The sequence below is a fragment of the Aegilops tauschii genome, chromosome 5, assembly GCF_002575655.3.
Source record: "Aegilops tauschii subsp. strangulata cultivar AL8/78 chromosome 5, Aet v6.0, whole genome shotgun sequence".
In the NCBI taxonomy this organism is placed as follows: Eukaryota; Viridiplantae; Streptophyta; class Magnoliopsida; order Poales; family Poaceae; genus Aegilops; species Aegilops tauschii.
The window spans coordinates 68151195-68166921 of NC_053039.3; the positions used below are offsets into that span (position 1 = coordinate 68151195).

General features: G+C 45.7%; 1 long non-coding RNA gene across 1 annotated transcript; it reads left to right on the top strand.

Moving 5' to 3' along the window:
• Positions 1-11869: 11869 nt before the first annotated feature.
• Positions 11870-15319, top strand: LOC120961977 (uncharacterized). The gene is made up of 3 exons (XR_012184120.1): positions 11870-12175; positions 13352-13420; positions 15021-15319. It is a non-coding gene; the product is annotated as an uncharacterized lncRNA (long non-coding RNA).
• The last annotated feature ends 408 nt before the right edge of the window (positions 15320-15727 follow it).

Genomic DNA, 15727 nt, shown 5'->3' on the forward strand with positions numbered 1-15727 from the left:
CTCAAGAGGTAGCAAGAAGGATTTCTAGCGCCGTTGCCGGGGAGTGTACGCACAAGTCAAGACATACCAAGTACCCATCACAAACTCTTATCCCTCGCATTACATTGTTTTCCATTTGCCTCTCGTTTTCCTCTCCTGCACTTCACCTTTGCCATTTTCTTCGCCCTTCTTCTGTTCGTCTTTTCGTTTGCCTTGATGTCTTACTTGGCTCGTTTGCTCGTTTTGTTGGAATAGTTGTGTATTTATTGCTAAACAGAGAACCTAAGATCTATGGATCCTCATCCGCTTGCTAATCTTTTTAAGAGATCCAATTATGATGAATCAATTGCTAGTGAGTTTTGTGCACTAGATTATCTCCATGAAGTTTTGCTTGAAATTCGTGAATCTGAAAATTGTGATGAAGTACTTTGTGAAGTGATTCACGATAGATCTTTGGATAAAAAGCATGATTGCAATAATGTTATTATAAATTCTATTAATGTCAATTGTGCTAATAATATGCAAAACCCTAAGCTTGGGGATGCTAGTTTTGCTAGGTCCACTACTTGTTGCAATGATCATGAGAGGGGTGATTTTTCTTATGATCTTGAAAATTTATTTAAGCCCCATGATGAATATGAGATTGATAATAATGTTTGCAATATTATTGAAAGTGGGTTTGGAAGAGTGTCAACTTTAGATCCCACATATTTGGAGAATGTTCAATCTTATGGTATTTTTGATAAAAGTGGGTTTGGAGAGGTCATGACTTTAGTTAATGTTAATCCCACTATTTTGGAAGAGTGTCAACTTCGTGCGCATGTGTATCATGTTGAAAATATTTTATGTGATAGCTATTTTGTTGAATTTGATTATGATCCTACATGTAATTATTATGAGAATGGAAAATATGGTTGTAGAAATTTTCATGTTACAAAATTACCTCTTGTTATGTTGAGATTGCTATTGTTCCTTTCTTCTTCCTTGCATATGCTAGTTTTTGCTTGCCTTGCAGATTTGTTTGCTTATAATATGCCTATGCATAGGAAGTATGTTAGACTTAGATATGTTTGTCACGTGTTTTATGATGCTCTCTTTGCGCTTCATATCTTGTCTTTCATGTGAGCATCATTAAAATTATCAATAATGCCTAGCTGAAAGGCTTTAAAGAAAAGCGCTTGTTGGGAGACAACCCAATATTTGTACTTGCTGTTATTTAATAAATATTTGATCTAGCCTCTGTTTAGATGTGGTTTTATGTTTTAGTTAGTGTTTGTTCCAAGTAGAACCTATAGGATCTTCTTGGATGATAGTTATTTGATCTTGCTGAAAAAGTCAGAAACTTTCTGCCCACGAAAACAATTGTTAAAAATCACCAGAACGTGATAAAATACTGATTGCAATTGCTGTAGATCAATAAACAGATTATCTAGGTCGTACTATTTTGGTAGATTTTTATGAGTTCCAGAAGTTTGCGTTAGATACAGATTACTATAGACTGTTCTGTTTTTGACAGATTCTGTTTTTCGTGTGTTGTTTGCTTATTTTGATGTATCTATGGCTAGTATCGGAGGTTATGAACCATAGAGAAGCTGGAATACAGTAGGTTTAACACCAATATAAATAAAGAATGAGTTCATTACAGTACCTTGAAGTGTTGGTTTGTTTTATTTCGCTAACGGAGCTCATGAGATTTTCTGTTGAGTTTTGTGTTGTGAAGTTTTCAAGTTTTTGGGTAAAGATTTGATGGATTATGGAACAAGGAGTGGCAAGAGCCTAAGTTTGGGGATGCCTGAGGAACCCCAAGGTAAAATCCAAGGACAACCAAAATCCTAAGCTTGGGGATGCCCCGGAAGGCATCCCCTCTTTTTTCTTCGTCCATCGGTAACTTTACTTGGAGCTATATTTTTATTCACCACATGGTATGTGTTTTGCTTGGAGCGCCTTGTATGATTTGATTCTTTGCTTTTTAGTTCACCACAATCATCCTTTCTGTACACACCTTTTGGGAGAGACACACATTAATCGGAATTTATTAGAATACTCTATATGCTTCACTTATATCTTTTGAGCTAAACAATTTTGCTCTAGTGCTTCACGTATATCTTTTAGAGCACGGTGGTGGTTTTATTTTATAGAAATTATTGATCTCTCATGCTTCTCTTATATTATTTTGAGAGTCCTTTAGAACAGCATGGTCATTTGCTTTGGCTATAAAATTATTCCTAATATGATAGGCATCCAAGTTGGATATAATAAAAACTTTCATATAAGTGCATTGAATACTAGGAGAAGTTTGATACTTGATGATTGTTTTCAGATATGGAGATAGTGATATTAAAGATGTGCTAGTTGAGTAGTTGTGAATTTGAGAAATACTTGTGTTGAAGTTTGCAAGTCCCGTAGCATGCACGTATGGTAAACGTTGTGTAACAAATTTGAAACATGAGGTGTTCTATGATTGTCATCCTTATGAGTGGCGGTCGGGGACGTGCGATGGTCTTTTCCTACCAATATACCCCCCTAGGAGCATGCGCGTAGTGCTTGGTTTTTGATGGCTTGTAGATTTTTGCAATAAGTATGTGAGTTCTTTATGACTAATGTTGAGTCCATGGATTATACGCACTCTCAACCTTCCATCATTGCTAGCCTCTTCGGTACCGTGCATTGCCCTTTCTCACCTTCAGAGTTGGTGCAAACTTCACCGGTGCATCCAAACCCCGTGATACGATACGCTCTATCACACATAAACCTCCTTATATCTTCCTCAAAACAGCCACCATACCTACCTATTATGGCATTTCCATAGCCATTCCGAGATATATTGCCATGCAACTTTCCACCGTTCTGTTTATTATGACACGCTTCATCATTGTCATATTGCCTTGCATGATCATGCAGTTGACATCGTATTTGTGGCAAAGCCACCATGCATATTATTTCATACATGTCACTCTTGATTCATTGCGCATCCCGATACACCGCCGGAGGCATTCATATAGTCATATTTTGTTCTAGTATCGAGTTGTAATCATTGAGTTGTAAATAAATAGAAGTGTGATGATCGTCATTTATAGAGCATTGTCCCAAAGAAAAAAAAGAGAGAAAGGCCAAATAAAAAAATGAAGGCCCAAAAAAAAGGGAAAAAAAGAAGAAAAATAAAAAAGGGGCAATGCTACTATCCTTTTTCCACACTTGTGCTTCAAAGTAGCACCATGATCTTTATGATAGAGAGTCTCTTGTTTTGTCACTTTCATATACTAGTGGGAATTTTTCATTATAGAACTTGGCTTGTATATTCCAACAATGGGCTTCCTCAAATGCCCTAGCTCTTCGTGAGCAAGCAAGTTGGATGCACACCCACTTAGTTTCTTTTGTTGAGCTTTCATACATTTATAGCTCTAGTGCATCCGTTGCATGGCAATCCCTACTCCTTGCATTGACATCAATTGATGGGCATCTCCCTAGCCCATTGATTAGCCGCGTCAATGTGAGACTTTCTTCTTTCTTGTCTTCTCCACACAACCCCCATCATCATATTCTATTCCACCCATAGTGCTATATCCATGGCTCACGCTCATGTATTGCGTGAAAGTTGAAAAAAGTTTGAGATTACTAAAGTATGAAACAATTGCTTGGCTTGTCATCGGGGTTGTGCATGATGAGAGCATTCTTGTGTGACGAAAATGAAGCATGGCCAAACTATATGATTTTGTAGGGATGAGCTTTCTTTGGCTATGTTATTTTGATAAGACATAATTGCTTAGTTAGTATGCTTGAAGTATTATTATTTTTATGTCAATATTAAACTTTTATCTTGAATCCTTCGGATCTGAACATTCGTGCCACAATAAAGAAAATTACATTGAGAAATATGTTAGGAAGCATTCCACATCAAAAATTATGTTTTTATCATTTACCTACTCGAGGACGAGCAGGAATTAAGCTTGGGGATGTTTGATACGTCTCCAACGTATCTATAATTTTTTATTGTTCCAAGCTATTATATATTCTATTTTGGATGTTTAATGGGCTTTATTATACACTTTTATATTATTTTTGGGACTAACCTATTAACCCAAGGCCCAGTGCAAATTGCTGTTTTTTGCCTATTTCGGTGTTTCGCAGAAAAATAATATCAAACGGAGTCCAAATGGAATGAAACCTTCGGGAGCGTGATTTTTGGAACAAACGTGATCCAGAGGACTTGGAGTGGACGTCAAGAAACGAACGAGGAGGCCACGAGGTAGGGAGGCGCGCCTGCCCCCTAGGCGCGCCCCCACCCTCGTGGGCCCCTCGTAGCTCCACCTACGTACCCCGAAAACATTCAGGAGCACCACGAAACCCTATTTCCACCGCCGCAACCTTCTGTACCCGTGAGACCCCATCTTGGGGCCTTTTCCGGTGCTCCGCCGGAGGGGGCATCGATCACGGAGGGCTTCTACATCAACATCATAGCCTCTCCGATGATGTGTGAGTAGTTTACCACAGACCTTCGGGTCCATAGTTATTAGCTAGATGGCTTCTTCTCTCTCTTTGGATCTCAATACAAAGTTTTCCTCGATCTTCTTGGAGATCTATTCGATGTAACTCGTTTTGCTGTGTGTTTGTCGAGATCTGATGAATTGTGGGTTTATGATCAAGATTATCTATGAACAATATTTGAATCTTCTCTGAAATCTTTTATGTATGATTGGTTATCTTTGCAAGTCTCTTTGAATTATCAGTTTGGTTTGGCCTACTAGATTGATCTTTCTTGCAATGGGAGAAGTGCTTAGCTTCGGGTTCAATCTTGCGTTGCTCGATCCCAGTGACAGAAGGGGAAACGACACGTATTGTATTGTTGCCATCGAGGATAAAAAGATGGGGTTTATATCATACTGCTTGAGTTTATCCCTCTACAACATGTCATCTTGCCTAATGCATTACTCTGTTCTTATGAACTTAATACTCTAGATGCATGCTGGATAGCGGTCGATGTGTGGAGTAATAGTAGTAGATGCAGGCAGGGGTCGGTCTACTTGTCGCGAACGTGATGCCTATATACATGATTATGCCTAGATATTCTCATAACTATGCACTTTTCTATCAATTGCTCGACAGTAATTTGTTCACCCACCGTAATACTTATGCTATCTTGAGAGAAGCCAGTAGTGGAACCTATGGCCCCCGGGTCTATTTTCCATCATATAAGTTTCCAATCTATTTTCATTCTGCATTCTTTACTTTTAGTCTTTATCATAAAAATACCAAAAATATTATCTTATCATCTTTATCAGATCTCACTTTTGCAAGTGGCCGTGAAGGGATTGACAACCCCTTTATCGCGTTGGTTGCAAGGTTCTTATTTGTTTGTGTAGGTACCAGGGACTTGCGTGTGGCCTCTTATGCTATCTTTGTTTGGATCCCTGAGTTAGAGCTAGTTTGGGTTGAAATAGCCTCAAATTATCCAAACAAGAGGGGTTAGTTTGAGCTAGTTTGCTCTAACCCAGCTAAAAAAACTAGCCCGGTGGAGAGGTTCTAGTTGGGTTAGTTCTCCTCGAGCCCACTAAAAGAGAACTAAAATAATCTCCCCTGCCCGCACCAGATCGCTCCCTCCGCCCCCTATCGCGTGTCAGGAGACGTTCCTGTCGACGACGAGGTCCTATGGTGCCTATTGTGCACCGCAACCAAGGCAGAGAGGAAAACGAGAGAACTATGTATTTATTTACGGTGTAGATTCACTCATTTTTCTCCGTATGTACTCCGTCTCGGTGTAGTCTAGTCACTTGTTGAAATCTCTAGAAAGGCAAATACTCCTTTCTAGTTTACAGGGCTATACTAGAAAGTAATAGTGGGCTCACATAGCAATTTTGTCTCATGCAAGAGCCTGGCTATATGCGTGCTCCAAGGTTCAAAACTGCCACGTTCGGGTTGCGCTTGGCTCTACGCCTCTTCGAGAAGACGAACAATGATGTTACTACTACTGCTTCTACAATATCGAATCCACTGCTGCATGTCCGTCCACCGCGAGCGGGAGGGATAGCTTGTTGTAGTACTACTATAAGCAAAGCATGTCCTTGTCTGCGAGCCACCGCGCGCATGGGCGAGGGGGAAGGCGTGTAGTAGTAAAATCAAGCTTCTCCTCATTGTACGAGTTGACGCGACACATCATAGCACTGGCCCCACATGGTTGCCTCTAAACTTGGCTGAAAGACCCGCAGTGTACAATACTCCATTTGCTGCAACCTCTAACATTTACCCCACCAAAATTAAAATATATATTCCTGTCTTGACCAGATGAGCATGCAAACTACAATCACCAGGATGACAGGTAGGGCCAGAAGATTATTTTAATAAAAAAAGCATGGACCCGACCCCAACGATTTTAAGCTTACAGGCACGGTACACGCTATCCTAGACTACTCTACAGATGAAACTGTCACACGAGCGTCCGGGCTGCGCTTGGCTCTTCGCCTCTTTGGGAAGTCGAACAATGTTGGAGTACTACTGCAGTGGAGGAGTACTATAGTATGCTTCTGGCTATCTGACACCGATTGAACTGCTGCATGTCCACCGCGTGCGGGAGGGAGAGCGTGTAGCGAACGAAAGCTTCTCCTAGTCCTGCCAGCCTCCACGCTCATGGGTGAGGGAGGGACGTAGCTTCATTGACTTACTGCTCCTGCCTTTGCGTGTATGACAGGTGGGCCCAACAGGAGGGTGGCCCACCTGTCATGCAGCCAAAGGCAGGTGCGGTTAAGGCGAGAGGGCATTGTAGTAATCAAACTTCTCGGTCTTGTACGAGTTGACACAACACATCAAAGCACTGCACTCGATATATTTCAATAATTTGCGTTTACCGATGCATTAATTACAACGCATGCATGCATGACGTGACTCTCCTTTTGATACTTGCATGTGTTGGTTTAATGCACCTTGAAGTAGTATGAATATGTGACGGTAAAGCTTTGTAATGCCAAGGCCCTAATAAAGCGAGAGATGGTTGTGCACGAGGTGGGCGAGATCATGCAGACGGAATAGGACCCGACGATGGAGCTCTCTATGGTCTCGATGGACCTCACCTTGCTCCACTGCCCCTTGTGCCTCCGCCCCTTGAAGCCTCCAGTGTATGAGGTTCGAATATACCTCGTCCGTTCGGCTGATCAAGCAAGGTGCAGGTTTCTTGATTGATGTGATGTTCGATTGATTTGTGCAGTGCAAGGGAGGGCACCTGGCCTGCGTGGACTGCCGCGTCGAGCGCCCCGGGAACCAGCGGCAGTGCGAGCGCGGCGGTGGCTTCGACATGTGGAACACGGCGGTGGATGCCGTCCTCTCCTCGGTGAGGGTGGAGTGCCCGCACGAAGGCTGTGGGCTCTATGTCACTTACCACAAGCTCGCCGATCACCAGAGCGTGTGTCCGCTCGCGCCCTGCGAATGCCCCGTGCCCGTCTGCGGCTACGAAGCCCCGCCGCCGGCGCTCTCCCACCACATCAGCGTCGTGCATCCCATGCCCGTGCACAAGATCCAGTATGGCAAGGTGCTCCAGCTGCAAGTGCCACTATCGGAGCCACGGCTCTTGCTGTTCGCGGAGGAGGACGGCCGCACGTTTTTCTTGGTCGGCGGCGTGCACGACATCGGTGCGCCTATCGCCGTGTCGGTCGTCTGCGTCAGAGCGGGGTCTTCCCCACTGCCGCACTACCTGGCCAAGCTATGGGCGAACGGCCCGCCGGGGGAGCCCAAAGGCAGGACCGACGCCGTCAAGGTGGAAATGGGGGTGACAAGCAGCAAGGATCTCGGCGACGTCTCCGTGCACGAGCTGACCTTCTTCACAGTTCCGCCCAAGCTGCTGGCCGGGGCTAAGCTGGTGTCCCTCCACATTCGGATTGACAAGCTCACGTCCTAAATGATTCTACAGTGCCTTCTGTTTATCTTAGTAATATGCTAATATATGGGTTAGCTCGGTCTACTTTAGCTTAAGAGATGGTGGTCTTTGGTGGCGATGCAGCAATTACTTCGACATCAGATCAGCAGTTAAAGTAATTTCCAATAGTCGAACGGATATTTTCTGTCTATTGGATATAAAGATCCTTTGGGTAAGAAGTATAACTGCTTATAAGAAGTAAGTATAACAGCTTATATGCTTGTTTGTTCAGGAAGTGTTGCATACTTGTGCGAGTTGACGCGACACATCAAAGTAGTACTACTAGTAGTACTCCCTCCGATCCTAATTTCTCTGCGCATGAGGTTGGTCATAGTGGGAGTAACATAGGTAGTAACATAGATGCCACATAAGCAAAAATGATGAGGTGGCAAGTAATTAATGAGGAGAGAGGCAAATAGAGTAACATAAGGCTGGTCATAGTGGGGAGTAACTTAAGCTAGTGTTATGCATATGACACTAGTCTAAGTTATTACCTTCATAAGGCTGGTCATAGTGGGGAGTAACTTAGGCTAGTGTTATGCATATGACACTAGTCTAAGCTATTACCTTCATAATGCAAAGTAACATAATAGTAGCATCATAGATGGCTTCATTTATTAGCTCGTAGACTCATCTTGTTTTGGAAAGCGCTATGTTACAGTAACATATTATGTTACCACCTCTTATTAATTACTTGCCACATAAGCAGAATTTTCTCGAAGTGCGCTATGTTACTAGTTAAGTTACTCCCACTATGACTAGCCTAATGCAAAGTAACATGATAGTAGCATCATAGATGGCTTCATTTATTAGCTCGTAGACTCATCTTCTTTTGGAAAGAGCTACGTTACAGTAACATATTATGTTACCACCTCTTATTAATTACTTGCCACATAAGCAGAATTTTCTCGAAGTGCGCTATGTTACTAGTTAAGTTACTCCCACTATGACTAGCCTAATCCAAAGTAACATAATAGTAGCATCATAGATGGCTTCATTTATTAGCTCGTAAACTCATCTTCTTTTGGAAAGCGCTATGTTACAGTAACATATTATGTTACCACCTCTTATTAATTACTTGCCACATAAGCAGAATTTTCTCGAAGTGCGCTATGTTACTAGTTAAGTTACTCCCACTATGACTAGCCTAATATGTTACCATCACATAGCACTTTCCAATGCAAAATGAGTACAAAGTAATAAATGAAGACATGTAATACTATGTTACCACATATATGACACTACCCACTATGAAGGTACTAGTAACATAGACTAGTAACTAGTCTATGTTACTCTCCACTATGAATAGCCTAAGTCGAGGCACGGATACCAACGAGGGCCTAGTTGTGTCTATACTTGGACAACTCACCCGACTGCATGGGCACCAGGCAGACGAAGCTCGTGTCGTGTTGGTGCCGTGTGCGGCCCGCACATTAATTAACCAAAACCTTGCGCCTCCATCTTAGCCTCCGCGTTTTAAACTTCTCAATCTCAAGGCCAAGGAGCAACGTGAAACCTATGATAGAGCCAATCGGATGGTTGAGAACACTACAATTCGTAGCTACAGATGCGTGTGTGAGAGAGGACGAGTGCGTCCGTGCACCTCTTCTCTTCCTGTATAACGTGCTAAACTCAGAGTACAAGTGTATGTGGGTGGCATCGACCTAGGGAGTAGTGATGGTGGGTGCGAGAAGTCCCGAGAGATAGGTGTAATGCGTCTGAAAAAAAAGACTAGTCTATAGCTCACCACGAGGCTATTCCTGTCGAACGCCCCAATAAGCGTAAGATATGTATCCGGTGGTGCCAGTTTTTGCACGTACACAGCAGTAGAAAAAGAACTAGTACCATGGCATATGCTACACCACAGCCGAGAACACGTGCCCACATTACGCCATCCGGAACTAGTGCCGCACTTCGAAACTAGAACCGTCAATAAATTTTGAGCGCGTCTCGTCACATTCCAAATTACTACTACTACCATGTTATATTTAATTGCAAACCTGTTCACACCGATCACAACCTAAACGATTTCCCACTTAGAAGCATATTAGTAGTACTCGGTTATAAATACTACTGTGCCAAGATGACTGCACATTCCTCCTCAACTCCTCATCCATAAAAAACAATCAAGTCAATCAAGCCATGGCCAGCGTGAGTTCTGGGTCGAGAGATTGCCACCAGGGAGAGGCGAGCATGGAAGAGGAAGCACGAGAGATGTCCCGCCTTGCCGCAAAAGCAGCCGACATGTCCAGCCGCGCAGCAGTAGCAGCACAGAGGTCCCGCCGCGCCGCTGAAGCAGCACGGAGGTCACGTCGTGCCGTCGATGTAGCAAACTGGTCTGACCATGCCGCGGAAGTAGCAGAGATGCCCCGCCGCGCCGCCGAAGCAGCACGGAGGTCCCGCCGTGCCGCGGCGGCCTGGGAAAATTTCTCGCGGGCAGGCGAGGACTCTTAGAGGCGCATGCATGCGATGGTCCATAGCCAGATGGATCAGATCTTCGGCTAGGCGAGGTTGTAGGACGAGGCTACCAGCGTCATCCGGCAACTAGGGGAGGGCAATGCGAAGCTCCGGGCCGAGCGTGACCTGCTGAGGGCGAAGGTCGCCGGAAGGGCGAAGCAGGCAGAGGAGAACGCTGCCTTGTTGCAGAGGATGGGCGTCATCGCCAAGAAACTTATGGACGAGAATGCCATGCTCCGCATCGAGCGCAATAGGCTGGTGGAGGAATTCGTGGATGCTTCCAAGTAGCGTATTAAGGACATGAAACTGATGAAAGAGATCATCGCCGCTCGCCGCGAGAACTAGTCTCCGCGACCTGCAGTACATAAAGAAAGTAGAGATCAGCGAGCCAGATCGTTGTATGCGTCTTCCTTCTTCTTTTGCCCTTGTGTATTTCGGGCGTAGCCGCATGTGGCTTTTTAAATTATCTTCCTAATTATGCACGACAATTATTATCCACTCTCATCGTCCTTATATATATATTCATCAATCTTGCTATAAGTCGCAGTAGATGCTATATAGGTCCGTCGGATCTTACATCAAGATCCGTGCAAAATTTTCTTTTCATATCTTCTTTTTTCTCTCTTAAATCTCAGTCGAGTGAGACATTGCCACGCCATTAAATAGAGGCTCGGGCACCATTAATGGAGACCTTGGGAGAGAGGTGCACGGCAGATGGAGGTCAAAGGGTTCTCCTCCCGATAAGCACGCGCAGGGGTCTGATCGCACGCCTCCCGTACTCAAATAGCTACCCTGCACGGCGCCTCCTAGCTAATAAAAAAATGGGACGCGTGGCGACACGTAAATGGTAAATAGAACGCCAGCGGTTTCAATAATACTTGTGTTTCCGATTGTAACGTGACAGCATGTAACATCACGGGTGTCAAGCTACAGTAAACTCCTGTTAATGGTGCCATGTAATCATAATTAAATTTTGCTATTCATCACTTTGTCCCAAACCGACCTCAAATTCAAATTAAAAGACAAGTCAAAATATTGTTTCTCCAAACTATAATACTAAAATGTTCGCATTTCAGTATAACCCCCCCTGATCTTTTCATGTTAAAACCAACATCGTTTGACTCACCATTTAATCCGTGGGAAAATATGAAGTGGTCCATCAACATATCAATTGACCTTTTCAACTTCTAAAAATATTTAAACCTTTTCAATTGCTCTAAAACTTTTTGTGCCATATTATTGAGCTTGATTTATGTGCAAAGTATCACATCTCGCAAAAACCGTTTAGTAGCTACCTTAATTAGAAAACATATAAGGTTTAAGTAAAGTCAGAAAAATAAAATGAAATGAGGAAAGCCCCTGAGCACGTGGCCTCTCACTTCCCCTGTTCCAGGCCCAGCCCATCTGGCCGGCCTTTCTCCTTTCTCTTGCCAGAGAAGGAGACAATGCCATGGCGTGGCGTCTGGCTGCCCGTCCATGTGCCCGATGCCGCCGTGTCGATCATCCGGTGAGCCCCGAGGTGTATAAGGCCCTCCTCACCCCGTAGACGAACCCTAGATGCTCTCCTCCTCTTCCTCTCGCGCCGCTTCTCCCTCACAGCACGAACCCGAGCGAAGTCGTCGCCGTGCCTTCGTGGCCATGGTCATCCCCGAGCGACGACAAGATGTCTAGAGGCAGCGCCGTCCTCTTCTCCGTGGACTTCAACCACTGGACCAAGCCGGGAGGCCCTCGCGCGTCGCCATCGCGCTCATCTCCGCCTCTGCATCTCGACAGCCGCCGTCGTCAATTCGGCCGATCCGCTGCAACCCCGAGCCCGCTGACCCTCACTGCCGCACCAATGTGAGCTCCTCCCCTATTTCCCTCTCTCCCTGGTCTCGATCCATCGTCGGAGCGCGTCTCCCGCCCGTAGCCATAGCCGTCGTCCGTCACGGCCAGCGCCCGCGCGACTCGCGTCCGCCCCACCCCCACGCCGTGACCACCCCGTGCCCGCGCCTCGCCTCGCCTCCCTGCCGCGCTAGGCCGCGCCCGGGCCTCGTTCGCCCCTGCGCCTGGCCAAGCCCGCAGGCGTTGCCGCCGCTGCTTGTTCTGCCTAGAACTGCTGCTGCCCACTTCTGCTGCTCCCGATGCCTCTAGCGCCGCCGCCGTTGTTGCTGCTTGCTGTTTCTACTTCATGCCGCTGCTGATTACTTGCTGCTGCTGCTGCTTAGCTACTAGCCTCTGAGCTATTGCTTGCTTGCCGCTCCTCCTGCTACTTTTGCCGCTGCTTTGCTTTGTGCTACTGCTGCTCCTTTGCGTTGGCTGCTGATGCTACCTGCTGCTGCCCGTTGCTGCCATTTGCTGTTGCTGTTGGCCAGGGCAGAGCACCCATGTGTTGTGCGTGAGTGTGCACAACCGTGAGCTGACCACCAATGGCCGGCCTAGTTAATTAGTGGTAGGTTAGATTAGGAGCCAAACTAGCATATGCCAAGTGGGCCCTTGTACTTAATTAGTTTAGTTAATTAGGTAGGTTTATTTCTGTTATTAGGTGTAGCTTATGACAAGTGGACCCCTAGACTAATTAATCTAATTAACTAGAATATTTTAGTTGCTTCCTATGACATGTGGGCCACACACTCCTCATTTGACTAGTCAGGTTGACTTGGTCAACTCGATTTAAAATAAATCCAAAATTTTAGAAAATGCTTTAATCTTTGTCAATTCATAAAAAATAAACCGTAACTCCGATGGAAATGTTTTATATATGAAAATCGCTCAGGAAAATGTGACGAATCCGAATATGTCACCCACATAACTGCCACACCCCTCTAACCTACTGAACATGGAACATTCCCCCTCCGGTCATTTGTCTGACACAGGTCCGGAACCGGGAAAACATTCCCGGTTGTTTTCCCCCTTCACCTATTCCGTGCAGCGCTACGTTAGGTCGACCCTAGTTCTGTATATCGTCTTGTCATGCTTAGTGTTACACTTGTTTACTCTGTATTTACTGTTTCTTCTCCCTCTTCTCTCCGGTAGACCCCGAGACCGATGTTGCCCCTGTGATCGACTACGTCGATGGCGACCCCTCCTTGCCAGAGCAACCAGGCAAGCCCGCCCCCCCTTTGATCATCCCGATATCGCCCATTCCATTATCTCATGCTTGCATTAGATTTTGCTACTGTTATTGTTTGCTCCTATTCTGATGCATAGCCTACTTTTGTAACCTGCTCTTTGTACCTTACCTGCTTATCCTAAACTGCTTAGTATAGGTTGGTTAGCGATCCATCCGTGACCCCCACCTTGTCCTTGTTGCCCCTGCTTCATCATCGAAGACCCGATCAACAGGATCGAAGACCAGGCCCCGACACCGCACATCACTTTCCCCTTAGTTGCTCGACACTACTGGTTACTATCGAGTGCCGAGGGTGAGACCTCTACAGCACTTCTGATGTTAACCCTGTAGTGTAGCTATTCGGTCATGGTCATCGAGGGTGATTCCGCCTTAAGCACTTTCGATACGACTCTGTCGTGCAACCCCTCAAGTGTGAACCTCGGGGGTGGTTCCTCTTACGTTCACCTTGATGATTACATCGAGTGGAATTTACCAGGGGTGATTCCTCGGGTTTTCCCCTTGATGTTTGAACACACGGATACTTGGAATTTACAACTGTTACTTGGAAGGGCGGGTCGACCCTGAGGGGTACCCGCGAGTGGTGTGGAGACGGGTTGACCTGGAGGGTGCCCGCGAGATAATTACGAGGCGTGGCTGGGCATTCCTAGCCCTTGCCACAAGTCCTCGAGATGGGGCAACGGGGTCACATCTTTCGTGAGTCTCTGCTTGTTACCGCGCGTTCCTAATCCACTACGATTTGGATATTTGATCCGAGGGGCCTCTGGCCTGATAGCACTAACCATCATGTGGGCATAGTATGGGCATTCTGCGTCGTATGCATCAGCCGAAGCTTAATAGACGTCAGCGATTGAGCGGCGCGCGCCGGGTTGGACTGCGTAAGCACCTGCCTTGTTGAAGGAGGTAGCTAGGTCTGCTGACCGGCCGCCCACGCAACGTGCATGAGTTCCCGGGGGCGATGGCCCATGACCCCTGGGGGCATAGGTTTAGTCCGGCGTGCTGGCCTCTCTATTAAGCCTAGGTCGGGTTGCAGCGTATTGTTTGGCCGAGGCCGGGCATGACCCAGGTAAGTGTGTCCGGCCGGAGTTAATCGAGCGTGGTGGGTAAGTTGGTGCACCCCTGCAGGGAAGAAAACATCTATCGATAGCCTGTCCTACGGTAATGGACACTTGGAGTTGTATCTTGATCGATACAACTAGAACTGGATACTTGAGATGAGACATGGATATGAGGTGATAAATGGATAGTATGGCTCTGGGATTGCTTTCTCGTAGGGAGTCGAGAAAGGATCTCTGGCCGAGGTTGATAACACTACTACTACTTTACTTTATGCTACTCTACTCCCTCCTGTTGCTGCAAGATGGTGGTTTCCAGAAGATGCTAGTCTTCGATAGGCTAGGCCTTCCCCTTCTCTTCTGGCATTCTGCAGTTCAGTCCACATATACTACCCCTTTTCATTGACACCGATGCATATGTAGTGTAGATCCTTGCTTGCGAGTACTTTGGATGAGTACTCACGGTTGCTTTGCTCCCCCTTTTCCCCCCTTTTCCATTCTTCTCGGATGTCGCAACCAGATGGTGGGGCCCAGGATCCAGGCGCCACCTTCGACGACAACTGCTACTACACTGAGGGTGCCTACTACTACATGGAGGTCGCCGACGACCAGGAGTAGTTAGGAGGCTCCCAGGCAGGAGGCCTTGCCTTTTCGATCGTTGTTGCTTTTGTGCTAGCCTCCTTAAGGCAAACTTGTCTAACTCATGTCTGTACTCAGATATTGTTGCTTCCGCTGACTCTTGTGTTTTCAAGCTTATGTATTCGAGCCCTCGAGGCCCATGGCTTGTAATATAAAGCTTGTATTATTTTAATTTGTGTCTGGAGTTGTGTTGTGATATCATTCCGTGAGTCCTTGATCTTGATCGTACACATTTGCGTGTATGATTAGTGTACGATTGAATCGAGGGCGTCACACATCACTTGTTCCAAATGACTTTGTTGATTGTTAATGTGTGCGCCTTCGCAAATCGGACAGCAAAATTACGACAGCATGTTGGTGCCATGTGATGTCTACTACACAACCTTCTTCTTGTAGACGTTGTTGGGCCTCGAAGTGCAGAGGTTTGTAGGACAGTAGCAAATTTCCCTTAAGTGGATGACCTAAGGTTTATCAATCCGTGGGAGGCGTAGGATGAAGATGGTCTCTCTCAAACAACCTTGCAACCAAATAACAAAGAGTCTCTTGTGTCCCCAACACACCCAATACAATGGTAAATTCTATAGGTGC